Raw genomic sequence first — 12514 nt, 5'->3', positions numbered from 1 at the left:
GCTGCTTTAGAACTTGCCATGAAATGGACAAAATTTGCTGCAGGATGCTTTGGCCTATAACATGTCAGCACTGCATGCTCCTTCTGGGACTTGGTTTAAGATGCTTCCTAATGGTATATTTCACCAGAAATCTCACTTCTCCATTGTCCATCGACTATAAAGATTCTTGTTCAACACATATCATGTCTTGGTTTTTCAGATAAATTTTTAGTAGATCTCCTATTCTTTCCGTGTAATCAAGAACTCCACAAAACAAGATAAGTTGTTTCAATCACTTTAACTCAAGGCTTGTCATTTTCTATTTAGGTGAGAGAAAGTTGTCTATATAAGATAAAGTCCAAGTGGCTTAGCATGATATAAAAGCCTCTTTATGATCTGACCTCTGACTGTTTGTCTAGCCTATCTCTCAGCCTCCCCAAGTTCATACTTAATACTTTAGCTATAATAAGTATCTTGTGGTTCTTGGAAGGCCCCATGCTTTTTTGATGGCTTCATATGTTGGAATAGTTCTGTCTACCCAGAATTTCAGTTCAGGGGGGAAAAAAACCAACAAAATGAAACAAAAAACCAATCTGTCTTCACACTCTAAAAACTTCGCCATCTCTCAGATAGTTCTCCTAGCCTTTCTACTATCTCATCAGGAAGTCAGATTCTTGTAGAGTCCATAGCTAGTTAGCTAGCTAGCTAGCTAGATGATAGATGTTAAACAAATATAATATACATTTTATACGTAGATACAAATTTTACATGTAGATATAAAATCTGTACTGTCTAAGTCATATTATAATTACACTCTCATTAATTGAGCACCTACTGTGTGTATGGAATTATGCTGGACGCTTTATACACATTTCCTCTAATATTTACAACTGCAATCCACGTAAATACTCTTATCCCCCATTTTACAGTTGAAGAAACTTATTCAAAGGGGATAAATGATTTGCCTGGGACAACAGCTAATAAGCAGTGATGTCAAGATTCAAACCAGACTGTCTAAAAAGCTAGTGATTTTTACATTATACCTTGAGAATCGCTTATCTTGCGGCCTGTATTTATTTAGTTATATGTCTGTCTACTCCAATAAATTACAATGTCTTAAAGGAAAGGACCACATCTTGGACCCTTAGTCCCGGCAACTCATTCTTTGGCACTTATTAGGTGCTCAAGAAATGTTGATGAATCAATAAATTAAATGAATTTATTTATTTTCTGCCTCTGTGTTTTTTAGGTAAAAAAAAAATAGTTATTGTAAGTGAAAACAGATGCTTGTATATCTCTGGATGTTTTGTTTTAATCCTTTTCAAGAGGCAATGTAGTCAAAAGAAAAGATGATTTGGAGGTAGACAATATTCTAAACTCAGCTCCTCATTGGACAAAGTAGCTCCTATCTACAAAGTTCTAAAAGGTAAAACGGAGATTTTTAAGAGCCGTTTCCTCACAGATTTATGAAGTTTAACTGATAAAACTTATAAAAATCCCTTCCTTCATAAACACCAAAGTTTCATACAAATGTTGATTGATCAGTTGTCTTTCTCATTAGGGTTGAAATTCTACAAGGACAGGAATTACGTGTGTTTGTTGACACTACATCATCCTAGTATAATATCTCATACAGGTGGTGCTCAACAGATGTTTGCTGAATACACATTCATGGTTCGTTGTTTAGTAAAATACTATCGTAGACATTTTGGGTTTCTAAGATAAGGCATGGTGTGGAAATAGAAGGTAAAAGCAAAGAGAGAAGTGAATTTCCTATATATGAAAAGCAACAGGGATTTTCAGATTAAAAACTGACAACAGGAGGGAAAGAAGATAATTAAAGTCAAAGAAAATAAGATCAAACCAGGACCTAAGTAGGGTAGCCAAAAATACATTTCCTCAAAAAAGACACCTGAACTTTTATCATCTAGTGATATTATAGTTTTCAATGCATTTTAGAGTATGAAAATGTGTTTTCTACCTCCCTAACACACACACACAACATACACACACACACACATGCACACACACACACATGCACACACTTTCCAAGAAATTGGCTTTGATTTCCAGATTTTATTCTCTTCTAATGCCTCCTCTCTGGAGCCTACCTTCATGAGCTAGCTGTGAACATTAAAGAAACCTGAGTTTGCTCTAAATACATACACATTACCTCTCCAAACCCCTAATGAGGATTAGATGTAAAAAAAAGCATGGGGCCTTTCAATGTTCTTCTCATAAGAACAGTGAGGATTGAGAAAAGTAATATACATTATGTATCTGGCACATATTGAGTGTTCAGTAAATGTCTATTCTATTCTAATACCTTATCCTCAATCCTGCACCATGAGAAACAATTTGTAACTACTGAGACTCAGTTCAGCAGAGCTGAACACACACACACACACACACACACACACACACGCAGCACGTACTGCCTTTTAGCACATACACACATACACACACTCAAATACTTTACCTTTTACCAAGCACAACAGTACTGAAGTCCAACATTTCTAAAGAATAATACACTTGGTAGAACATTCAGAGAGTTCTTAACTACAAAGACCTATGCTAGTAACACCTTGAAATACAACCTTTGGGTCCCTTTAGTTTGAAAAATCTTCAAGAAGCTATTTGATATCAAAGAACATACCTGTTTTCAGTAGCTTTAAACTATAATTGCTCAGGCTCCCTGGTGGGAAAAAAAAATAAAGCCTCATAAAGAAAAAGAAAAAGAAAACATCTCAATAAAGGCTACGGCGGTGGGGCAGGGTGCGGGGATCTCTCATTGGTTTGCAAAAATTCTTAACAGAGCTCTTCTTTGTCATATCATGGAGTGGGGAAGCTGCCAGGAAAAAGAACTGAATTATAATAGAAGGAACAAGGAAAGAATCACACTGCCTTATAACCTGATCACTTTTGGCAAGCCGAACATCTTTCCTTCCTCAACAAAAATTATGGAAATTTGACTTATCTTACCTTCAAATAGGTGAACACAATGTATAAAATAAATGAAGCCTTCCCAAGATAGTTTATTTTCTTAGCATAATAGACAAGTGCATTAACTTCACATAAATTATATGCCTAAATACACTACCAACATGCTACTACATACCCATCGCTCTGCTCCCTTAAGTAGGTTGAACTTGACCTTCAAAGCCCTTGAAATGTAAAAGAAACTTTACTCTTTTCTGACATTTATGAGTGTCTTTTCTGCTTGACTGCCTTTTACCACCTGGAAATAATAGTGAAAGCATTGTAGACAAAACCTGCTATAAACATTGACAAATAACAGGAAAGGCAGACAGTTTTATTCCAGGCAGGTTAAACCTAATCTAATCAAATCTAATTCTCTCTCCTTCTGTAAGCCTACCACTATGTTCAATTTATTTTTTGATTAGAAGTGCAATATGATAGTCCTCTGTTGGACGGCAGTTAAACAATACTGAGGCTTACATTTTCCCTACAAACAGCTCTGATGAAACAACAGATTTTAAAGGTGTTTTTTTTTTTTTCGAAACACAGTGTCAGATTAAAAGTTAAGTTCTTTTTTTTTTTAACGCCTACAGCACCTGGTCTTCCTAGGTGGTCTCCCATCCAAGTACTAACCAGGCTCCACCCTGCTTAGCTTCCAAGATCAGACAGGATCGGGCGTGTTCAGGGTAGCATGGCCGTAGACTAAAGTTAAGTTCTGAGAAGAGTATAAGGGGAACTTTTTCTCAATGTTTTTTAACTCTGAAAATTTATAGATTAGTTTCTTCTAACCAATAATAATATGAACCTAAAAGAAAAGTGTTCTGGTCTTGGGTTTCGGAGATTGAAGAAAAAGAGCTCTTCAGAAATGGCAGTGAAGACATTACATTACATATATTTAAATACTGAATAATGACAATGGGACTTGTGGCTGAAGAATAGTTAGCAATTCAGTCGGCAAGGTGCAAAGAGCTATTTTCTTTCTACTGAAAAAATGGACACTCCCTCATCAAAAACAGAGTTCCTTATTTATGCCCTACAAATAGTTGTGCATGGCCAGTGTGTCTTCATGTGAAAATTTTCAATGGCTAATAAATTATCCTGTTTCTCCTATTCTTTAAGTACGGAATAAAGCAAATGCGCGCGCGCGCGCGCGCGCGCACACACACACACACACACACACACACACACAATTTCTCCTTCACGACGTACACACATGCTTAATTCTACCTATAATATACCAGTTCTTAAGCAACAGATTGTGTTTTAAAGTTTTATTTTTAGAGATAGAAGGAATTTTACCATGGTCTGTACTTCCAAATTAACATTAGTATATGACCTTCACATAAAAGACTAGGAAACCTTCCACAATATGTTGAGATTTCAATAAAGATGGTCAATGTTTCTTGTACTGAATTTGAGAATGACATGTAACTGCAGAAGACAGGTTAGTGGTTTCTTACAAATAGTCTACCACACAATCCAGCAATCATGCTCTTTGGTATATATCTAAAGAAGTTGAGAACGTATGTCCACTCTAAATCTGCACATGGATGTTTACTGTAGCTTTATTCATAAATGCCAAAACTTGGAAGCAACCAAGACGTCCTTCAGTAGGTGAATGGATAAATAAACTGTGGTGTATCCAGACAAAGAAATATTCAATACTAAAAAAAAAAGAGCTATCAAGTCATTAAAAGACCTAGAAGAATCTTTAATCCATATTATAAATAAAAGAAGTCAATCTGAAAAGTCTACATACTATATGGTTCCAACTATATTATATTCTGGAAAAGGCAAAACAATGAAGACAGTAAAAATATCAGTCCTAGCCTGGAGTTAGGGGGAAGGGAAGGCTAAGCGGGAGAAGACTAGAGGAATTTTAGGGTAGTGAAATTACTCTATATGACAATAATGGAGGATATACGTCATTATAAATTTGTCCAAACCCATAGAATGTACAACACCAAGAGTGAAGCCTAATGTAAACTACAGACTCTGTGTGATGATGATGTGTCAGTGTAGATTTATCGATTGTAACAAATGTACCATCCTGGTGAGGGATGTCAATAGCCAGGGAGTATATGTATGTGTGGAGCCAGAGAGTATATGAGAAATCTGTTCCTTCAGCTCAATTTTGCTATGAACTTAAAACTGCCCTTAAACAAATTAAGTGTATTAGAAAAAAAGAGGGACAGGACAGCTGCGATAAAGAAGAAAGGACACCTGCCTTGGGTATCCTTTGGCCTTTGTTCTAGTCTGGGTTTTTCTACTAACCAGCCATGTGGCCATGGGCTCTTTTGGATTTAGTTTCCTTACATGCAGAATTGGTAGAGAGGGTGAATAGATTTAATATTTTCTAAAGTCACCTGTAGCACAACATGGAAATTTTTGTATGCCTAATGATCATATATGAGGGGTAAATGATGGATGAGTGCCACACTAGGGGGAAAAGAGGACCCTATCAGCATCTACCAAAGTATCCACATCTACCAAAGTATCCACAGCATCTACCAAAGTATCCACAATTTTGTTGATCAAACATGCAAAGATATAACACTGTGACAACAACACTGTTGACAAATATCAGCATTTGGAAAACTCTCAGTAAGGTAGAAAGATGGGTAAAATTCAACATGATTAAATTTTACAATGATAAATGGGATAAGTCATAAATTCAGTTTTTTAAAAAAAGTCATCGTTTCAATAAAAGATGGGTAGAAATGTTTCCTTGATATTAGCTGAGGGAAGAAAGACCTTAGGTTTGAGCTGACCAGGACATACAAAATGATTGGCATAGCCGCTAAAGAAAAGAAACAACTAAGGGAATTAGGATCTGGAGCAGAGGAAAATTGAGAAGTGATTAAGCATCAAAATCCTCACATTGAAGAAAGAGTTGGCATATTCTTTTTTGAGCAGAAGATAGAACTAGGTCTATTAAGCAGAAGTTCAAGGAGGTGGATTTTGACTTCTTATAAATAATAACTTTCATTTCCTATATCAGAAAGTGTTTCTAGGGTGTTAATATGGCCCAGGCATAATCGAGATGTGGGGCAACCAAGACAGGCACAGACTCATGCTCAAGGAGCTCATGGTCCAGTAATAAACAGGCTGTTCTGAAAGGAAGTGAACACTCCAAAGGAAGAAGTAGTCATGCAAAGGCTTACTGATAACTTTTAAAGGGAAATCTTGTATTAGGTGACTTGTTAAGTTAAATCTTTTTTTAAGTGTCCATCAATGAGTGAATAGCTAAAGAAGATGGGGTATATATACACACAATGGAATGTTACTCAGCTATGAGAAAGAAGGAAATCCTATCATTTGTGAGAACATAGATAAACCTAGAGGACACTATGCTAAGGGAAATAAGCCAAAGACAAATACTGTATGATCTCACTTATCTGTGGAATTTAAAAATAAGAAAAGACAAAGTTGAACTAAGAAACAAGGAGTACAATGGTGATTCCCCAGGACTAAGGGGTGGGTGAAATAGGGAGATGTTGGTCAAAGGATACAAGCCTTCAGTTATAAGATGAATGAATTCTGGGGATGTAATGTATAGCATGGCAACTATAGGTAGTAATAATGGATTGTATACTTAAAATTTGCTAAGAAAATAGATCTTAAGTGTTCTTACCACAAGCACAAAAAAATTATAACTAGGTGAGGTGATAGATGTGTTAATTAACCTAACTGTGGTAATCATTTCACAATGCATACATAAATCATCATGTTGTACACTTCAAATATATACAACTTTATTTGTCAATTATACCTCAATAAAGCTGAATGAAAACAAAACAAAACAAAACAAAATCTTTTTTCAACTTTTATTCCAGGCTATGACTAGTCCATGGCATGGAATGGCATTTCCTTTAAAAATTGCATTAAATAAGCTGATCTTACTTAATGGTACTTATACACCAAGTGTCAGGACTTGTCACAGAAAGTACTTAAATTAAAAAAAATAACAACAACAACAACAACAAAAAACTCTTCATTACCAGTTCATTCATTCTTTTAACAAACATTTCATAAGGGTGTCCTCATACCTGTTCTGTGTAGGTCTGCCTTGTGATGTCAAAAGCTCACTGGTTTTTCATGAGCATTCCTTAGGACCCATGTCTATTGGTATGTGCATAATCTCCCACTATAATGAAGCCACCATTTCTAACAAAATAATATTAAATTGGGACTGGGAAAGCTTTACCTTCCCAAAAGATGGGGCACCAACAACTGCCATTTTCAACGTTGCTGTCAGAATATTAAGTTCCTGAGAAGGTTCACTAGTCATTATGAGTTCAGGCGATGTTTTATGACAGGCTACAATGAATACAAATCCCAAGAATTATCTTGGAGGCTTCTCAAAATAGTACTGTAAGAGTTCTTCAGTGAGGCTGCTAAGTCTTGTGGCTATAAATCTCCCCCAATAACACTGCTTATTCAATTTAAGGTTGCAAGCCCAGGGAGATTGATGAGATGAGTTGTCCACTAGTCAAGGGAAGAACACAAGATCTATCCTATCTTATTTCATCTTCTGTTTTAATCATTATAAGTGTTATGTAATGTGACATTCACACATTATTGAAGACATTCAAGGAACAAATTGCACATCGCTAATCAGCAGATCATTTTTCATTTTCATTTCTTGCAGACTCTAAAATTAATGATGCCCTCTCTTTTCTATTAAATTTTTTTAAGTTATATTAAATAAGAAATTGAACATGAGAACAATAAGCATTTCTTTTTTTTTTTTTTTTTTTTGCCTTTCGCAATTTCGGTGTTCTTCCCCAAGCTAACGAACCCCAGCAGTGTTAGAAAAAAGGCTTAAAGAGCAGCAACTTATTTTGTTTCAGTTCGTTATATCTCTGACAAGCAACTCGTTCCTTCAGGATCCAAAATGTTCTTTTCCCATTTGATTCTTTCATGTCTGTTATTCCTCTTTAATTTAGTGGTTGCAGTTCACTTGGATGCTATTTCCTATCTGCTAATTGGGGCCAGGGGAGTGTCCGGATGGACTGGGGCAGCAAGACCATGATGAACTCACCGGGCTCTGTGCTCTCTGTCAGGCTCTGCTCCAGCTGGCATCTTCTCTGACAGGGCTGTAGGAGTGCCCCTGTGGCTGGGGCAGCTGATAGAGGTGGCACTTTGGCCCTGGGCACTGTAACCCAATCAACTGGGGAAGAAAGGGCTGGTCCAAGCATCCTAATCCACAGTCCCTCCAAAGATGTATTGGGAGATTTTAATTTAAAAACTCTTTTAATATGCCATTGTAAAATATTGAAGAAATTTCATCAGAAAGAAGCTCGGGGTTCTCTGAAACTTAAGTTTTTTTAGTAGGCCTCAGGAATCCTTTTTATTTTCAAGTAAGACAGTCAATTAAAACATCTATCTCTTCCTTTCCTGCCCAAAACAAGGCAGTGTCCATAGGTTATTATTCTCCAGCCTCTTTAATACAGTACCTTTTTCCTTAATAATTTAAGTGTTACCTCATCCTGACATTTCTCTGCCAGAGCTTTCAAATTTCAGCCATGGGTTGATAAAACTGCCTGCTCTGGCACAACAGCTTAGTAAATAGGTCAGGCCAGGCATTCTGTGCAATGTCCTCCACCCTTATTTTATTCACACATAGCTGTCCACCTCCTGAAAGCCACCTTTCTTCAGGCAATACTCACTAGCTGATCTACTACTGAAAGGGAAAAAGAAGCAGCTATGTTTGCGGCAGCTATGTTTGTAGCGCTGGCACTACAGTCACACACCCCATAATGACGTTTCAGTCAACAATGTACCATATATACACCAGTGTCCCATAAGGTTATAATGGAGCTGAATTTTCAGCAAGAAATTGAAGGATATGTGGTTCAGACAATTTTTTTTTTCTCTAACAGGAGAAATATCTGTGGGCTTTGGTAATAGATTCCCTCTCACTCACAGCACCTCAATTTTTAAGTGCACAGATTACATTCCAATCAGTTAGCCACTGACCTATTTCAGCACAGAAGAGCCTGTCCCCACAGTGCTACACATTCAGAGGTGATACAGTCCTCCCAGGTCTAGCTGGATGGTCGTCAGAGTGCATTGCCATAAATTCTCTGTTGAAGACCTAAGACAGTACAAAGACACAGGTCCACAGGAGCTACCTTAACATGTATTACGTGCCACTGTCACTTTAGTAAAAGCTTTCTGTGGTAGTGTGGAGCCAGTCTGTCCCTGTACTTTGGAAATATTTTCAGGTTATAATGACATAAAGCATAGATAAGTTTTATTTCTTCCATCAATTTAATGTCAGAGAGAGCCCTTTGTGTCAGATAGGGTCAACAGAATCAAAAACTAATTTCCATAGTCCAAATATTAAGTCTTAAGTTCTATACCCTTTCTTTGTTAAACACTCTTTTTTTTTTTTAATGAATATCACTAAGTTCCTTAACCTGACCACTGCTCCAACGTGCAATAGCCAAAATCATACTGCCATGATGAAACCCTATGCTCCTTTATCTCTCCATCTTGATTTCTTATTCCTACTGACCCTCAGGCCACCTTTCACTCCCTCCTGACTGTCACTGTTATGGTGATCTGTGCCTGACCCAGCCAGTTTCTCCCTGATATTTCCAATCAATCCAGCCCACCCCTGGTCATGGAGTGGCATTGACAGCTTTGATGTTCTATTTCTTACCCTGGCAAAAGGAAGCAGTATATATAAAGTCTACAGTAGCATACAGTAATGTCTTAGCATTCACTCAACACTCACCCACTGACTCACCCAGAGCAACTTCCAGTCCTGCATACTCCACTCAGGCTAAGTGCCCAATACAAGTGTACCATTTTTTATCATTGATACCATATTTTTACTGTACTTTTTCTATGTTTAGCTGTGTTTAGATATACAATGCTTATCATTGCCTACAGTATTCAGCACAGTAACATGCTACATAGGATTTTAGCCTAGAAGCAATACTCTATGCCATATAACCTTGGTATGTAGAAAGCTATACTGTGTAGATTTGTATTAGTGATGAAATTGCCTAATAATACAATTTGATGCAATTTCCAGAAAGTACCTAGTCATTAAGCAGCACATGATTGTATTAGAAAATAGGTCACCAAATGAAAATATTCCAGTGTGGGGAGACTGTGAGGTAGCTGTGAAGTGGGAAGGGAAGAAAACCCATTAAATTTGAATTTGGAACAAAAAGATCTGGGTTCTGGTCCTGGGCCTGCTACTTACTGCTCTCTGGGCCTTGGTTTCCTTTGCCGTAAGGTAATACGTGTTTCAAAAGCGCAGCTACAGAAATACACCCACCTACCCAAAGAGTCAGCATTCTTATTATCTATGGTTACAGGAAAAAATAGAAATAACATTTTTAGTAGAAGATGAAATGACTAAATAAATAATGAGATATTCATTCCATGGACATGTAGTAATTTAGAATGCTTGATTTGAGGTAACCGTTCTTTACTATGTACCGGGTACTGCTTAAAGCATCATATCTGAATTAACATATTTAATCATCAGAAACAGATGAAAATCTGAGGCACAGAGAAGTATTTACCAGAGGTTCCACAGTAATAAGTGTCAAAGCTTGGATCCTAACCCAAACAGTCTGACTTTCATCTGTGTTCATGCTGCCTCTCAGAAAAAATGTGCCCCCAAATGCTTGAGGAAAGGATCTTGCCTCACAGAGACAGATCAATGGGGCTCATCCTCAATGAAACTATCACCTTTCCAATGTGTTAGTAGCAAATAAAGGTTGGGATTAGAGGTAACACAGTGGAGTATAAGTAACATAAGGTCCTGTAAACATAGGTTTCAATAACACAAGGGGAAGGAAAAAACAAACCTGTTTTCATTGACGTTCATGGTACTAAAAATTTAACTTCTTGGACAAGATGAGAACATGTAATAGCACGAAACATATTTTGGAGGGTGAAGACTGGTTCCACATGATAAACATGAAAATTAGATTTTTGACCCCACATCTTCATACTCCAGTGAGCTAAATATAACGTTCATTTTCCTGCTTCTTGCAGGGTAATCTGAGTCAGTCGATATCTTTCCAACCACATCACCTGAGACTCCCCAAACAGTGCTCTCTTCCCTAGCTCTGGCCATTGCCTGTCTCTTACATTCCCAGAGGCTTGCTCACACACTTCCGCACATAGAAATGTCCTTCTCTCAAGTCATTCAAGTCCCACCCACTTTTACGGGTCTACCTCAAATCCAATCTCCTCCTTACCCACTGACAAGCTCATTTCCTGCCCACTTCTTGGAGATCTCCCTGTCCACCCAGCCAGATCTTATTTCTCCCTCATCTGAGCTTCAGTAGCATTGCACCACTTGTCTGAATCTCTTTGCAGTAAGGGTTGACTTGATGGTTCTGTGTGCCATTCCCTCCGTTAGACCTTCATTCCCTGGTGGGAAGGACTGACTAGGACTTACACTTCTAGGTACTTTCTTTTCCCTGGGGCCAGCAGATAGTGACTGCTAGGCTGGCATGCTTGGGGGACTGGAGTCTGCCGTGGTTTGCTATTTAGAATATGCATATTAAAACATCTATATAGAGATGTTGAAGGAGGCACTGTTTTGGTCATTCTGAAAGGAGATATTGGACCATAGGACTTAAGAAAACAGAGAGGATAAAATAATTAACTTTTAACTCCAAGATTCTACAGTGACTATATACCTTCCTTTTCTCCAAAGCTTCTAGACAATAGTCATAGCTTAGGCCCACAGGCTAAAAATGGTAGCAGACAAAAATCTCAGTAAACAGAAGAGGTTGCTCCCCTCAGTCAAATAATGAATCGATATCTTCCCAACAGAGAGCTGGAGATGTAACTTCTTGGGCTACTTCTTATACTAGGAGGGCAGTGGAATGCAGACACTAAGAATACCAGCTCCCAAGACAGGCTGATTGCTAATCCCGGCTGCTCACAAGTTATGTGGCTTTGGAGAAGTTACCTAACAACTCTGTGCCTCAATACTTTCATCTGTAAAATGGGGTTAATAATGATATTCCCACCTCAAAGCTTGTAACAATTAAAAGTGGCACACTTAGAAAAATGTTACGCTATTGTTTGCAAAAAGTTATTATTTTTTTATTATATTATAAAAAGTGCATATAATCAGGAAAGAAGAAACTATAGATGCTCTTTACATCCGTATCATGTAGAGAAAGAACAAATTCACCCAACAGACTCACTTTTAACAATGCTTAAGCTCTTTGAGAATCATCATGTACATCCCACAGGATAGTCATAAAGCAGGCTTGCTTTTACAAAGCCTGTGATTCGAGCTAGAGATGATGAAGTCACTCTTTAATTAACCTGCTGCTACCAGATGATCCTAAATAAACTATTCATCTTCTAAATAGATGAGCTTCTCACACCTACTAAAATGAATCCAAAGAAATTGCTGTTAGCTTGCGGGGTGGGGAGAGGCCTCAGTTTAATGTGACCATGTAACTCCATTTCTGATGGGATTTATATACCATCTCACACTCTGCTGGTATCAACAAACGGCAGGAAAATAACATACCTGACCAAAAAAAAAAAAAAAAAAAAA

General features: G+C 37.5%; 1 protein-coding gene and 1 pseudogene across 10 annotated transcripts in view; both read right to left on the bottom strand.

Annotated features, from left to right (window-relative positions):
• The window catches only part of ST6GALNAC3 (ST6 N-acetylgalactosaminide alpha-2,6-sialyltransferase 3), a 478754-nt gene that overhangs the window by 286710 nt on the left and 179530 nt on the right, over nucleotides 1-12514 (bottom strand). The window lies entirely within an intron of this gene.
• On the bottom strand, nucleotides 3543-3661 carry LOC120583545 (uncharacterized; annotated as a pseudogene).

Source organism: Pteropus medius, unplaced genomic scaffold (genome assembly GCF_902729225.1).
Source record: "Pteropus medius unplaced genomic scaffold, Ma_sr-lr_union100, whole genome shotgun sequence".
NCBI lineage: Eukaryota > Metazoa > Chordata > Mammalia > Chiroptera > Pteropodidae > Pteropus > Pteropus medius.
The sequence above is the reverse complement of the archived record's forward strand: the minus strand, read 5'-3'. Positions and strand labels throughout refer to the sequence as shown.